Below are 16,407 nucleotides of genomic sequence, written 5' to 3'. Positions count from 1 at the left end.
ATGTTGAATTGAGTAGGAATTCATGCATGCATGTTGCCATTCTTGAGTTTTGAAGTTAATGTTCATGAAATTCCACATGCATGTTCATATTATAGTTCTAGTTCATGTTTCCTCATGATTTTGTAAGAATTGGCTCATTAGAGCATGCAATTGAAGCTTTGAATTGGTTTAAACTCATGCATGTCATGTTTGAGTTATGTTCTTGGAAATTGGTTTGAAATTGGGTTTAATTGAACTACCTTTGGGCTTTGATTTCTCAAATTGATCTTTGAAACATGTTATATTATGAGTTTTGAAGTGTTTTCTAGAAAATTAGTCCAAAAGGATCGAATTTGGTACATTGAAACTTGTTTTTGAGCTTGAGGTTCAAATCTGAAAATTCCAGATTTTGGACTCACGCTCGAGTGGAGTGACTGGCGCTCAAGTGTGAAATTCGTGCATCTAGCACTTTACACTATTTTACAGTCCGCTCGAGCGGGGTATTGGACGTTGTAGACACCCCATTTTTGACCGCCCTTAAGACTTGGGCATCACTGATGGTTTACTTGGTGGAGAAAGGTGTGTAGGGGAAATTCGGCAAGGAGAGAGACAAATCTCAACTTCACACCCTATTTTGGACCAAAGCTATTTTGAATGGCTTTTAGACCTTAAAACCCTCTCTTTCAAAATATTTTTGAAATAAAGTTTCTACAATGTTCCGAAGCTCACATTTTGTCAAATGTTGCGCTTTTCGATAAACCGAGCAAGGACAAAGTGGAGATGAATGAAAGACAAATGAAATCTTTGAAAAATCTTTCAAAATACTTTGTTTAAGGGTTTGGAGTTGAAGAAAAGAGGAAAGGAGAGAAGAAAACTAGTTTGGGAGAAGTTCGACATGAATCCGTGTAGGAGAGAGTCGAGCAGCCCTCGCTGAATCGGGCTTATTCATTTGCATACTTGGATTTTATCTATGAGTCTACCACCGTTGGAAAGCTTACTTCTGGGGCTTCATTTTGCACTCAAGAATCTCCTAAAGCCAAGTCTGGGTGGAGGAGATATGGTTGGTTGAAGTAGGGGATCAACCCAGGTGGATCGAAACTGTGCAGCTTCACCGAAACGGGCGTAACTTTTTGCAAAGGTGGAATTTTGATGCAAGGTTGGTGCCATTGGAAAGCTAACTTCCGGGGCTTCAATCTGGACACCCATCGACCACTTTTTGACCTTGGCAGCCACCTGCCGGCCACCAAGATAGCCGACCGGCCAGAAAAAATAGTCGACCAACCAAATAAGTAGCAGGACGACCATTTATAGTAGCCGACCGACCATTTTTGCTGGTCGACGACCTTCCGGTGTATTCTATAGATTGAATGGATGCCAGCTGTGCCAGTTGGAGGGCACAGACTAGATTCTCCATACGCATGTACGGAGGATCTTTGCTCTTGGTTTGAAGCTTCTAAGAGAAACTTTAGTCCCTTGACTCTATAAAGGAAGGCTCCCCTCTCCTTATACCAGGTTCAAAACTTGGTTAGGGCATATACACATATATCCCTCTCTGTCTCTCTACATCTCCTCCATTTTAGCTTCAAAGTGTAAGGTTCTTGGCTCCATTACCCTACACCTCATGACCTAACCTCTTCATCATCCATCCAAGCATCTTGGAGCTTGTTTTCAGAGGCTAAGGGACTGGTTTTTGGGACCAAAGGCTGCTGGAGTTCTTGGCTACAAGGGTAACACACTCATCTCCCTTTTTAAGGCTTATCTTGCTTCATAGCTTAGCCATACTTGTAAGCATTTTCGAGTTGTTATAAACTGTAAAAGGTCTTATTTTGAGCTCCTCTTGAAGTTTGTTTAAGGACATTTTTCTGTTAGAGGTCATCTACCCCTTTGTATGCTTCATCTCCCTTTTAAGGCTTTATTTTGATCCATAGCTTAGCCATATTTGCAAGCATATTTGAGCTTTGTCATAAACTGAAAAAAGTCTTGTTTTGAGGCCCTTTTGGTGTTTGTTTAAGATCATTTTACTGTTGGGGGTCATTTACCCTCTTGCCTGCTTGTTTCGGCCTTGTTTTGTGCCATACCTTGAAGCCTTTGTATTAGGCTTTGCTTGGCCTCCTAGACACTGAAATCCAGTGGATTTTCAGTGGTAGGCTTGCTATTTTGAGGGCCTAAATCAGAGAGGGGTGGCCCTCTCCCTTGTTGTCTTGTTTGTTGGCATTTTTGGCCTTACAAAGGGGCTTATGTTTAGATCATTTGGAGGCTTGGTTCAAGCCCTTTTTGGTGACTTTTGGGACTTTTATAGACTCTTTGCATAGCTGGTTTGGTCCATTTTTGTTTGCCTCTTGCATGTGTAGAGTAACTCCCTTTTTCGCTTATCAAAGGAGCACCCTATTCTAGCATGTGTTGACTATGTTTCAGTGGCTTTTTGGGCTTATTTTGGCATGCCTTGAAACTTTTTTTGGCTAGTTTGGTGGTCCCTCATTTGTTTCACATGCTTGTAGTATAAACCATGCTTACTAGCTCACATTGTGAGTTGTTTTGACCCTTGATGCTAGCATATTTTGGCCACGTTTTAAATTGATTTTGTTAATGATTTGGGCTGCCTTAGCTCTGGTTTTGAGGCCCCATGGTCGAATGATGCTTGCTTTGCATACCTATAGTGTAACACACTTCACTAGTTTCAATGCTTAAGCCATCCAACATGCTTCGTGTGAGTTGTTGCATCATTTCGGAGTCATTTTGTATGCTATTTCAGAGCTAGAATATATGCCATTGTGTTCATTGTTTCATCTTTGCCATGCTCTTGGAGAGTTAAGTTTTGTGCCTTAGGCTTGAGCCCTTGCATTGTGCATGCTTGTGTGCATTTTGGTGCCTAGTTTTCATCATAGTTGGCCACTGATTTTGGCATGCTTGAGAGCTACCCATGTATAGTGTAAGTCCATTTTACCATGTTGTTGCATGTTGTTACATGCTATACACGTCCACATGTTTAGGTTGTATGCCTATTGCATATTGCATGTTCACATGCTCATGTTGCATGCTTAGCTTGCATGTTTAGGTTTTATATCATAGCATGCATCTCTTGCCTTTCGAATTGATTATGATAGAGGTTGGGGCCCATTATTTGTTTTGTGCATTTCATTACATATTGAAATTGCACACTTTGGCTTCTTGGGCCATCATGCATTGAAATGTGTGATTGGTGGTCCGAGGGTCGACAACCATATTCCCTTGAGTTCATAACATGATAGAAAGGTTGGTTGTGCAAACATTTGCCTTGAAATGCATTGCTATGCCTTGTCTATCCGCTACTGCTGTCAAAACAGGTTTCTGTAGGAAGTTATGGCCAGTCGGCCATCTATATTGCCAATCGACCAAACATCCGTAGCCGATGGCACAATTTTTGGTCGATGGATGGCCGGTGGTGTTTCCTCTTGGCCGGTGGTCTCCCACACCCCCTCAGGGAGTATTTCAGAAGCAACCTTGAGACTTGTGCAGTCCTCAGAGGTGCAAAGCAGTGTAAACAGAGGCAACATGTGTCATGGCAATGGATTTCCGGGCGAAGCCAATCCGAGCATGCGTGCATCCCTCTTCCCGAGGCCTTTTACTGTTTTCCATAGCTTAGTTAATTTATCAATTAATTAAGGGTTTGTAATATTTAATTAGCTTGATAATTAGTTAATTTGTACTATTCTTTCGGACCCTCCGAGCGAGGGCAATTGTGTAATAAGTGTGCGTGAGTGTGTGTATGTCTTCTAACCCCACGTCTTTCTCCCTTTTATTTACTAGCTTATAATGGTTAGATTAGGGCATGTTTAAATTAGCATACTTATGTTCGCATGTTTGCATTCATTCATCTGCTTTGTATGCACCGGGCTCGGCGCATCATACTAACTGCATTTGTATTTCAATTCTAAATTGAATACGTGTTAGCTGTAGCATCATCATATGTTATCTTAGAATAGCCAAGCCTATTGTAGTTGCATCTTGCATGTGTTGCCTTAGCCATCTTAACATGAATTAGGATCTTGCATTTGATTACTAACTAGTTTCTATTTTGGCTTGGAGTACTAGGTAAGTATTTACGCTTTAGCATCTTGCATCTATGTGAATGTTAATATGATAGCATGCTTACCATGAAACTAATTGCTTATGTGATATAACTGCCTGAATGCCTGCGGGTGAAGGTTGGATTGCTTGAATTGAAACAATCTATTGGAATCCGTGTTTTAGCCTACTCACGAGTAGCAAACTTCAAACCATTTTCAAACAAACGGATGCGCAATGCTTTGTTCCGAATTAGGTGATCTATTCTATACTTGTTTGCTGTGTGCATAACGTAGTAAATCTAGGCTAATAATCGGAATAAGAATGCATAATGTTTTCAAAACTTGATATCATGGTTAGTAGAGGCCGATCTTTGATCGGGCAAGTGGGGGTGCTCACGAAGTGACCTTCCCCAATTGTATCCAAGTTCCCGAGCCGAGGCAACTTTGGTGATGACGAACACGTGGCCTTAGGCAAACGAGTCAGGGTTTCATAAATTTTCCAAAATAAAATATTTACTTGGCGACTCTGTATTTGGCAAAGCAGTTCATGTTTGGCACTTCTTTCAAAAAAATCTGTTTTCAAAAACGATTTGCTGGATTTGGACTCTTTGATGATTCATCGGTGTTGCATTGCACTTTGTGAGATTAGATACATGACCGTGACATTTGAGTCCGAACTGTAGTGGGCCCTAATGAACAAAACGGGGATCATCCCCGGGACGTTCGGGACGTCTACAGACGCTCGAGCGAGGACTTGTGTCACACACTCGAGCGGGTATCGAGCGCTCAATTAAGCGTGATTTTCACACATCCAGTACTTTTGGCATGTTTTACAGTCCGCTCGAGCGGGGTAACTCGTGCTTGAGCGGAGTATTTTGTTTGCCTGTTCGCTCGAGCGGGACCTCTGTTTTCTAAAAATATTTTTAAAATGCATCTTTGCATCCTCATTCCATTCTAGGCATTCTTAGGCCTAGTTTAAGGCATCTTAATAAGGATATTGATGTAAAACCACACCGAGTCAAGATAGGGATTAAGTTATTATTTTTCCAACTGTGTAGCTTAGTGTGTGTTCACTCTGTAACTGTGTAAGGTTGGCATCCGAGGACGCGTACTGGCTTATCTGTAGCCCAGAACTCTGTGAGTAACAATGTTGTAAAGATATGTTCGAAAATGAATATTTTCTGAATGATCAACTGAACTGTTTACTATTAACTGAATGAATGTTTGTCCTCTATTCTGAACTGTATTGTGGCATCCTTAGCAACTACTGTTACTGTTACTGCTATTGTTACAGAGATCTCTGTCAGTTCCTATCTTGGGACTTTTGTTTACTGTTACGATGGCCATCATTGACTGTTCGGTCTTTTAAGACCTACTGTTTGCTGTATTGTTCTGCTAATGGATGTTCCACATATGACTGTTATGACTGAATGACTGATATACTGATTCAATGAACTGTTTTCGTTACTGTAAGGACATTCATTCTTAACCTCTTTACACATTATGTTATTCACTAGGCTTTAGCTCACTGCTCATATATATATGTAGGTGTTCAGGCACCAGACCAGAGCTAGGAGCGTGGGTTAGACTCCCTTTTGTCAAAGCCAACCATTGTGCCTCACTGCGAGGTTCCGAGCCTGTCAAGCTAGGGCTTTTGGGGTGTTTTAGTTTCCCCTCTCCCTTCTTGGTTATGTTCTGTATAGACTGAATGTTTTGTATTGTACTGTTTTAAATAGGGATTAAGTCCCTATCTTGAATGATTGTATATATTGTACATACTGTTTTGGTACTGATTGTATATATATATATATGAAAAGTCTTTTTGCATACAGGCTGTCACAGCTCATTGGACATCTTTTAATTACTGTATTGGCTTCCGCCAGCCCCTTTACTCTGTATTATTGTATTACTGTTAAGCAGGCCTTCAGTAATCTCGGATTACTGGCCGGTTACGGTACTAAACCCATAGGGGCGAGTTTGGGTTGTTATAGAGTGGTATCAGAGCGATACTTAAATCACGAGTTATACCGCACACACGTGTCCAAATGAGCTATAGGATGTCCTAGAAAAGTAATTAGGGCATTACATGAGCATGATAAGTGTGTGTAACTAAGACATGAATATAACTGTTAATGTGATAATCTGTCTAAGTATGCAATTGCCTATGTTTATAATTGTTATAACTGCCTATAGTGAGATGGACAACGCAAGAAATATTGATGAAACTGAATCCTCTGAGGGAAGAATGGCAAGGTTGGAGAGAATGGTGGAACTATTAACTGAAAGATTAGGGCAACAACAGAACCAACAGCCCCCACCTCCTCCAGTATAACCAGAGCCACCTATGAATGATGATATCATAGCTCTGACACAGAAATTTAGTAAGATGAAACCGCCATCCTTTCAGGGAGGCCTCAAACCGCTAAAAGCTGAAGCTTGGGTTCTTGAGACTGAAAAGTTATTTGAAGTTTTTCCATGTTCTGAAGCACACAAAGTGCTACTGGCCACCTTTACTTTGCAAGAAGAAGCTAGAAGGTGGTGGATGCTTATCCGTGATGTCAACACTGTTATGACTTGGGGCTCAATTCAAAGAAGCCTTCTTCGAAAAGTACTTCCCTCAGTGTGTCAGGGACAGAAAGGTGACCGAGTTCGAACAACTGAAACAAGGCGCCATGTCCGTAGAAGAGTATGAAACAAAGTTCACCGAACTTGCTAGATATGCATCACACATGGTGGACACCGACTACAAAAAGGCCAGGAAGTTTGAAGGCGGCCTCAATGTAGAAATATTGGGCAGAATCAATGTGCTAAAGTTACTGAAATATGTGGATGTTCTTAATCGAGCCATTATGGCCGAAGCAAATATCGAAGCTTTGAAGCAGACTGAAACACCCGCAACTGAGTGGCGCGGGAAGAGACGGGGTTTTAAGTTCAAGAAAGGTAGAAACAACTCATTGAATAAGAAGCAGAATACGGAGTCAACAACCAGTTTCAGTCAGGGAAGTGGTTCCATACCGCCCTGTTCTGAATGTGGTAAGAAACACAAAGGGGTTTGTTATAAATTATCTGGTGCTGTTACAGGTGTGTCAAGGTAGGCCACGGTCAAAGATTGCCCTTCCACTCCCCAGGGCAATAGTAAAGCTGCACCAAGCGCAGCAGCATCAACTGCTCCACCAAAACCCAACCCCAAAGCTACTGGGAAAGAGCCTATGAGGCAAGGCCGAGTGTTCACACTCGTACTGGGAGACGTACAAAATACCGAGACCATCGTGTCAGGTATACTCTCAATTTGTGCTCAAAATGTATATGTTTTGATTGATTCGGGGTCTACACATTCATATGTATCGCATGCTTTTTCGCGAAAATTGAATAGACCATTGGAACCCATGAATTACTTGTTAGCTGTATCTTCACCTGTTGGGGGATCTGTGACTTGTGCTTATATGTACCCTGCATGTGAAATTATTGTTAGGGATATGCATCTGTATATTGATTTACTGCCTCTGAATATTGATCATTTTGACATGATATTGAGAATGGACTGGTTAACAAAATATCATGCTAATATAAACTGTGTGACAAAACAAGTTGTTTTCCGTCCACCTGGCCTACCCGAATTTGTGTTTAACGGAAGTGGAGTGGTACCTCCCCCATATTTGACTTCATCTATGAAAGCATACAAACTGATTAGAAAGGGGTGTAAAGGGTATTTTTGTTCTGTATTGACTGTATCTACTAATGTTAACGCTAATGTGAACAACATTCATATAGTCAGAGAATTTCCAGATGTATTTCCAGATGATCTGCCAGGGGATTTGATTGATAGGGAGATTGAGTTCACCGTTGATGTGATTCCGGGTACACAGCCAGTATCTAAAGCTCCTTACCGAATGGCTCCGACTGAACTGAAAGAATTGAAAGTGCAACTGCAAGAATTGTTAGATAAGAAGTTCATCAGGCCCAGTACTTCGCCATGGGGCGCACCTGTCTTGTTTGTGAAAAAGAAAGACGGCTCACTAAGACTTTGTATTGACTACCGTGAACTGAACAAGGTAACTGTGAAAAATAAATATCCATTGCCGCGTATTAATGACTTTTTTGATCAATTACAGGGTGGTCAAGTGTTCTCTAAGATTGATCTCAGATCCGACTATCATCAGCTGAAAGTTAAACCAGAGGACATTGACAAAACTGCTTTTCGAACGAGGTATGGACATTACGAATTCCTAGTTACGCCTTTCGGAGTTACCAATGCATCTGCTGCATTTATGGACCTTATGAACAGAATTTTTAAACCATTCCTCGATGACTTTGTAGTTGTGTTCATAGATGACATTTTAATTTATTCCAAAAGCACAGAAGAACATGAACATCATCTGAGACTTGCCCTACAGACCCTAAGAGAACAGAAACTGTATGCTAAACTGTCTAAATGTGAATTTCGGCTTGATCATGTTATGTTTTTGGGACATGTTATTAGCAAGGATGGAATTTCAGTTGATCCGCAGAAAGTTGAGGCAGTAGTAAATTGGCCTAGACCAACAAATGTTACAGAAGTCCGAAGCTTTTTGGGGTTAGCCGGGTATTACAGAAGATTTGTCAAAGACTTCTCCAAAATTGCCTTACCACTGACACAGTTGACTCAGAAGGGGATATCATTTGACTGGACTGACCAAAGAGAATTAGCGTTCCAAGAGTTGAAAGCTCAACTTGTGACTGCACCGGTTCTTACCCTACCTTCAGGTACGGATGGTTTTACCATTTTTAGTGATGCTTCTCATAAGGGTTTGGGATGTGTTTTAATGCAGAATGAGAGAGTTATTGCCTATGCTTCCCGACAACTGAGATCGCATGAAAAGAACTACCCGACCCATGATTTAGAATTTGCTGTGGTAGTGTTTGCATTGAAAATCTGGTGTCACTACCTTTATGGGGCGACATGTGAGGTGTATACAAACCACAAGAGTTTGAAATACTTCTTCACACAGAAAGAACTGAATATGAGGCAGCGGAGATGGTTAGAACTGATAAAAGATTATGATCTACAGATTTTGTATCATCCGGGGAAAGCTAACATCGTTGCCGAATGCACTGAGTCAGAAATTGATTGGAAACTTAGCCTATTTACTCACCGGACAGAAAGAGTTGCTTTGTGACCTTGAGAAATCTGAAATTGAGATTGTTTTGCGAGAACAAGGTGGAACAATAGCTGCTATTTCTGCTCAACCGGCACTAATTAAAGAAATTAAAGAAAAACAGCAGCAGGATGACTTCTTGAAGAAGATCATCGAAGAACGAGAATCCAAACCGAGGCCAGATTTCAAATTTGAGAATAATGTGTTGAAATTCCAAGGAAGACTGTGTGTACCAAATGATTCTAAATTAAAAAGGAGAGTTCTGCAAGAAGGCCATAATTCGAAACTGTCTATCCATCTTGGAAATACGAAAATGTATCAAGACTAGAGACTGAATTTCTGGTGGCTGGGAATGAAGAAAGAAATTGTCGATTTTGTGTCAAAATGTCTTCATTGCCAACAAGTTAAAGCCGAACATCCACGACCCGCAGGCTTACTGCAACCCTTACCGATACTGGAGTGGAAATGGGAACATATTACCATGGATTTCATCGTTGGTTTACCTCGCTCCAGTAAAGGTATGGACTCAATTTGGGTTATTGTTGATAGACTGACTAAATCTGCTCATTTCTTACCTGTCAAAACAATTTATAATGCAGACAAATTGGCTATAATCTATATTGATGAAATTGTTAGACTGCATGGAGTGCCTGTGTCCATTGTTTCTGATAGGGACTCGAAGTTTACATCGAGATTTTGGCAAAGCTTACAGACAGCATTGGGTACTGAACTGAGATTGAGTAGTACATACCATCCTCAGACAGATGGCCAGTCAGAAAGGACCATCCAGACTCTGGAGGATTTGTTGAGAATGTGTGTCCTTGACTTTCAGGGAAATTGGGAAAGCCATTTACCATTGGCTGAATTCGCCTACAATAACAGTTTTCACTCAAGTATTGGTATGGCGCCTTTCGAGGCATTGTATGGAAGAAAATTTCGATCTCCGATTTGCTGGGCAGAAGTTGGAGATGGGCCTTTACTTGGGCCCGAGATTGTGCAAGAAACGACTGAAAAAGTGAAACTGATACGATAGAGACTGAAAACTGCACAAAGCATACAAAAAAGTTATGCGGATGTCAGAAGGCGAGACAGTGAGTATGAAGTAGGCGATCATGTTTTTGTAAAAGTAACACTGATGAAAGGCCAAACTCGTTTTGGAGTCAAGGGTAAGCTAGCGCCGAGATATGTCAGACCCTATGAGATCATTGAGAAAATCAATCCGGTGGCGTATCAAGTAGCGCTTCCTCCTGAAATGGAGCATATGCATATCGTCTTCCATATTTCAATGTTAAGGGAATACCTTCGGGATCCCTTCTATGTGATTGAGCCTACCCGTGTAGTGTTAAGTGATGACTACGCTTATGAAGAACGGCCTATTCAGATTGTGAACAGACGGATCAAGAAGTTGAGAAACAAAGAGATTCTGTTAGTGAAAGTTGACTGCCAGAACCATGGTGGCGTGTATGCCACTTGGGAAAGTGAAGATGATATGATGAAAAGATATCCTGACTTGTTTCCACTGAATCCTGTTTTCTTCCAGAATGAAGGTAATTCGAGTTTGGAGGACCAAACTCTTTGTAAGGAGGGGAGACTGTAATAACCCTCACCACTGATTAATGCTAAATTGAGACTGACTATGATAATTGACTGAAATCCTGAACTGATTGATTGTCTGTATCTGTTTAAGTGCATCTCTATCTGTTCGACTGTTAAACTATCTGTTCATGTTTTATGTTTTAAACTGCAAATTGAAAGCCTTATCGGCGGCCGAATCTGAAATTGATTAGTGCTATGTGTTAATCATAATTTATGTGATTTTATGGCATATTTATTTGAAATGTGATTTGGTTTGATTAAATAGATTAAAATAAGTTAAATTACACAAGTTGCTTTTATTTACCATATTGCCATGCTAGTGGACCACTTAGGCAATACATGTTGAGCCTTATTACATGCAAACACAACATTTCTTCAGCCCATTCTTGAGCCCTCAACCGACCAAGAGAGAAGAGAGGGAGAGAGTGAGAGAAATTGAGTTTCATCTTGTGAATTGCTTGGTGAATTAAAGAAATTGAAGGTTAATTTCATAGTTGAGCTTCCTACACTTGATATTCAAGGTCTAAGGTAAAGAATCCACCTTCTTAAACTTGTCTTTAAGTTAGTTCTTGCATGATTCTTGTTATATTGAAAATTGGAGTCAAAATTAGCTTAATATGTTGAATTGAGTAGGAATTCATGCATGCATGTTGCCATTCTTGAGTTTTGAAGTTAATGTTCATGAAATTCCACATGCATGTTCATATTATAGTTCTAGTTCATGTTTCCTCATGATTTTGTAAGAATTGGCTCATTAGAGCATGCAATTGAAGCTTTGAATTGGTTTAAACTCATGCATGTCATGTTTGAGTTATGTTTTTGGAAATTAGTTTGAAATTGGGTTTAATTGAACTACCTTTGGGCTTTGATTTCTCAAATTGATCTTTGAAACATGTTATATTATGAGTTTTGAAGTGTTTTCCAGAAAATTAGCCCAAAAGGATCGAATTTGGTACATTGAAACTTGTTTTTAAGCTTGAGGTTCAAATCTGGAAATTCCAGATTTTGGATTCACGCTCGAGCGTGAAATTCGTGCATCCAGCACTTTACACTGTTTTACAGTCCGCTCAAGCGGGGTATTGGACGCTCGAGCGAGGACTTGTGTCACACTCTTGAGCAGGTATCGAGCGGCCTATTGAGCGTGATTTTCACACATCCAGTACTTTTGGCATGTTTTACAGTCCGCTCGAGCGGGGTAACTCGCGCTCGAGCGAGGTATTTTGTTTGCCTGTACGCTCGAGCGGGTAAACCCACGCTCGAGCGGGACCTCTGTTTTTTGAAAATGTTTTTAAAGTGCATCTTTGCATCCTCATTCCATTCTAGGCATTCTTAGGCCTAGTTTAAGGCATCTTAATGAGGATATTGATGTAGAACCACACCGAGTCAAGATAGGGATTAAGTTATTATTTTCTCAACTGTGTAGCTTAGTGTGTGTTCACTCTGTAACTGTGTAGGGTTGGCATCCGAAGACGCGTACTGGCTTATCTGTAGCCCAGAACTCTGTGAGTAACAATGTTGTAAAGATATGTTCGAAAATGAATATTTTCTGAATGATCAACTGAACTGTTTACTATTAACTGAATGAATGTTTGTCCTCTATTCTGAACTGTATTGTGGCATCCTTAGCAACTACTGTTACTGTTACTGCTATTGTTACGGAGATCTCTGTCAGTTCTTATCTTGGAACTTTTGTTTACTGTTACGATGGCCATCATTGACTGTTCGGTCTTTTAAGACCTACTGTTTGCTGTACTGTTCTGCTAATAGATGTTCCACATATGACTGTTATGACTGAATGACTGATATACTGATTCAATGAACTGTTTTCGTTACTGTAAGGACATTCATTCTTAACCTCTTTACACATTATGTTATTCACTGGGCTTTAGCTCACTGCTCATATATATATGTAGGTGTTCAGGCACCAGACCAGAGCTAGGAGCGTGGGTTAGACTCCCTTTTGTCAAAGCCAACCACTATGTCTCACTGCGAGGTTCCGAGCCTGTCAAGCTAGGGCTTTTGGGGTGTTTTAGTTTCCCCCCCCCTTCTTGGTTATGTTCTGTATAGACTGAATGTTTTGTAATGTACTGTTTTAAATAGGGATTAAGTCCCTGTCCTGAATGATTGTATATATTGTACATACTGTTTTGGTACTGATTGTATATATATATATATATGAAAAGTCTTTTTGCATACAGGCTGTCACAGCTCATTGGACATCTTTTAATTACTGTATTGGCTTCCGCCAGCCCCTGTACTCTGTATTACTATATTACTGTTAAACAGGCCTTCGGTAATCTCGGATTACTGGCCGGTTACGATACTAAACCCATAGGGGCGAGTTTGAGTCGTGACAATAAAAGAGTCAGAAACAACTCCATATTTCAACCGAAAGGGGTGCCACACCCAGAATATTTTGACAGTGTATGATTTCAACATGTGCTTCGTGTTTGTCTCGTGCGGGTGGGAGGGCAGTATGCATGATAGTCGGGTTTTAAGCAATGTAATCGAGAATCCACAATATAATTTTCCAACTGCAGCCGACGGTACATACTCCTGAATCCATATTCGTGTCAATACATAATTCAATTCTGCAGATACAATTGTTATGAAATAAATGTACGCAACTATGGTTAATTTAAATTTATGTTGTATGCAAAGTGAACATAGGTCATGAATATTATGTACCCAATTTTTTGCGAATATCAACCAACAACAAAGTTCTGTACTTTCTATTTCAAATGTTCACTTTTGCAAACACAAGTTCAGTTGCAATTTCTGTACCATAATAGGTTACATTGCATTGCCTATGGGTGTGGCAATATACACGTAATTAATATGTGCACTTTGACAGTCGCTATTATCTTGTGAATAATGGATACAACAATAAGAAGGGCTTTCTGGCAATCGATACCACCAACTGGAATTTCAAAACCATAATCCACGGAACCGTGATGAGTTGTTCAACCGTGCGCACTTATCTTTGCGGAGTGTCATTGAGCGTACCTTTGGTGCTTGGAAGGTGAGGTGGTGATTTCTTAAAGACATGCCTCGGTTTGATTTTTGTAAAGTGCAAGTGCCATTGGTTGCAGCGTCCATGGATTTACATAATTTCATACGCAGAAAATAGTGTGGACGATGGGATTGTTGTTGCTGTCAGCAGTGCGGCCGAGTATAGATACGTGGACATGGCTGATTGGGATGATTTGGCTACCCTTGATGATGTAATGATGCCTAGAGACGACGACGTTGAGATGGCGCAGTTGTGGATGCGTATTAGGGCGAAACGCTCGTTAAGTGGACATGTTATGTGATGCATGTCAACATTGTGTTGTGTTTTTATTTTTTAGAGAAGATCATTTGTGTATATTGCTTACCAATTATGCGGACGTCCGGTGGGACGACCGGCCGGTCGACCGGTTAGGGGTTCTGAAATTTTCTTTTTCCCTCCCTTTCTTTTTTCATTTCGTTTCCCATTTCTTTTTCTCTCCATTAAATTACAAAAGAAATTCAGTTTTGATTACCATGTCTTAATAGTTACAAAAGAATTATCAAAGAATTTACAAATATATATTCAAAAGAATTACAAAAGATTTACAAAATAATAAATATACTATTCATTTATTGAATATCTCATGAAAATAAAAAAAAAAATCTCATTAATTTGACAATAATACCTCTGTACATCCAAAGTTGACAATTCAATGTACAATACATTTTTGACAATAATACCAAAGTGGCATACGAGTTGAAGATTTGGTGAATGCCTTATGACACATACCTTTCAACTACTTTATTTAAATAATTTACCTACCTCATTACTACCCTTCACTACCTACCTCATTTATTTTCCCTCTATATACACTCAATTTTGAAGAGAAATGACTATAACAAATCTGCTCTACAAACCCCAAGCCAAAGCAGCAGCAACTAAGATCAACAAGCCAAATTCTGCTCCCAAAACACTATATTCACTCTATATCCACTCAATTTTAAAAGTATGCATTGAAATAATTAGCAAGGCAAAGCAACAGAAGCAGCAAGCCAAAGCCAAAGAGCAATACAAACCGAATACAAATACAAATCCGCAACAGGTGGGTCATCTGGTGGGTTGACCGGTGGGTCAACAGGCCCTGGTTGTTGTTGTTGTTATTTTTTATTTTTTATTTTTTTTAAAGTGTGTAGTTCCTTATCTATTGAACTAAAAAAAAGTGTGCATTTCCTTATCTGTTGCACTTTTGCACATCACACTTCAAATACAAATCCGCAATAGCTCGGTCATCCGGTGGGTTAATCGGCTGGTTAACCGGCACTGTTTTTTTTTTAGTGTGCAGTTCCTTATTTGTTGCACTTTTGCACATCACACTTCACACCATTTGAGCTCCTCATATTGAATTTATTAACCTCTGTAAGTCACCATTGATATTTAACACATTTCCAATAAATTTGAACAGATATTCACATAATGTCTAGAACAAAAAGAGCAAGACCAGAACATGGTGAAAACTCCAACCCTCCATCATGGCAACAACAACAATAGTAGCCTCAAATTGAGGCTTATCCTACTAATGATTTTCTCAGTTATAGTCATGAACATGCCTTTCAAAGCTTTTCTAGCAGACCTATTGTAACCGGGAGAAAGGGTTAATCTTCCACCTCAATATGATCCACTGTCAGTTAGCAAACTTGAGGCAATGGGGTGGTTAAATTTAATTCATTTAGCACAAAAGATATATCCACGGCTTGTGTCTTTATTTTATGTTCACTTGAGAGGTACTAACGAAAAAGATGGAAACTTGACTCTTCTATCTTATGTGAAGAGTAACGGTATTCAGTTTGATATCCTCAATTTATCACGAATTATTGGAGTTGAGGAAGAGGATATGCATATCTATTTTCAGAGTGAGTTTGATCTACTTGACATTGTCAGTAATATCAGTGACGTATATACTACTATTTGTGAGAACAGATTTACCGGGTCTAATTTATAAGCAAAATATCTGAAACCTTACCTTCGGATTTTCTATTGGTGGATAGTAGAAAATGTCACTCCAAAAAGAGAACATTTTGATGTTGTCCCATAGTTTAATGCTTATTTGTTATACTGTTTTGAAGTTGGTCAGAAAGTGGATTTGTGCTACATAATAATGAAAGAAATGATGGTGGCAAATGTTGGTCAAATCACTGGCCGGTCACTACCTTTTGGGGCTTTGCTCACCAAAATTTCCAAACATTTTAAGGTCCGCCTTATAGATGAAGTAGAGATTAAAATCTCTTTGGTCATTTCATAGTACACACTGACCCGTGCTGGTGGAGCGGACAATTCAACGGAAAGTCTTAATGTAGATGTCTCCGCATATGCTCAGGAATACCTTCACGACAATGCGATGCCATCAATTAAACAACCTCAATATTGGACTAATTTTTTGGCCATAGAAGAAGAACGACATAATTAGCGCATTCAATGGAAACAACAAATGGCAAATCAGGTCAATACATTGGGTACTCAATTCGATGCATTTGCCACTGCTCAGAACTCATTAATTCAACAATTTGGTGAGTTTCGTTTAGATAGTGAAAGACGTCATGAAGTGATAAGCAATCGCATGGATCAAATTAAGTATCGCGTAAATGACATCTACCAGTACTAC

Source organism: Camellia sinensis, chromosome 1, assembly GCF_055761805.1.
Source record: "Camellia sinensis isolate YWXY chromosome 1, ASM5576180v1, whole genome shotgun sequence".
Classification (NCBI taxonomy): domain Eukaryota; kingdom Viridiplantae; phylum Streptophyta; class Magnoliopsida; order Ericales; family Theaceae; genus Camellia; species Camellia sinensis.
This window is presented reverse-complemented; position numbering follows the sequence as displayed.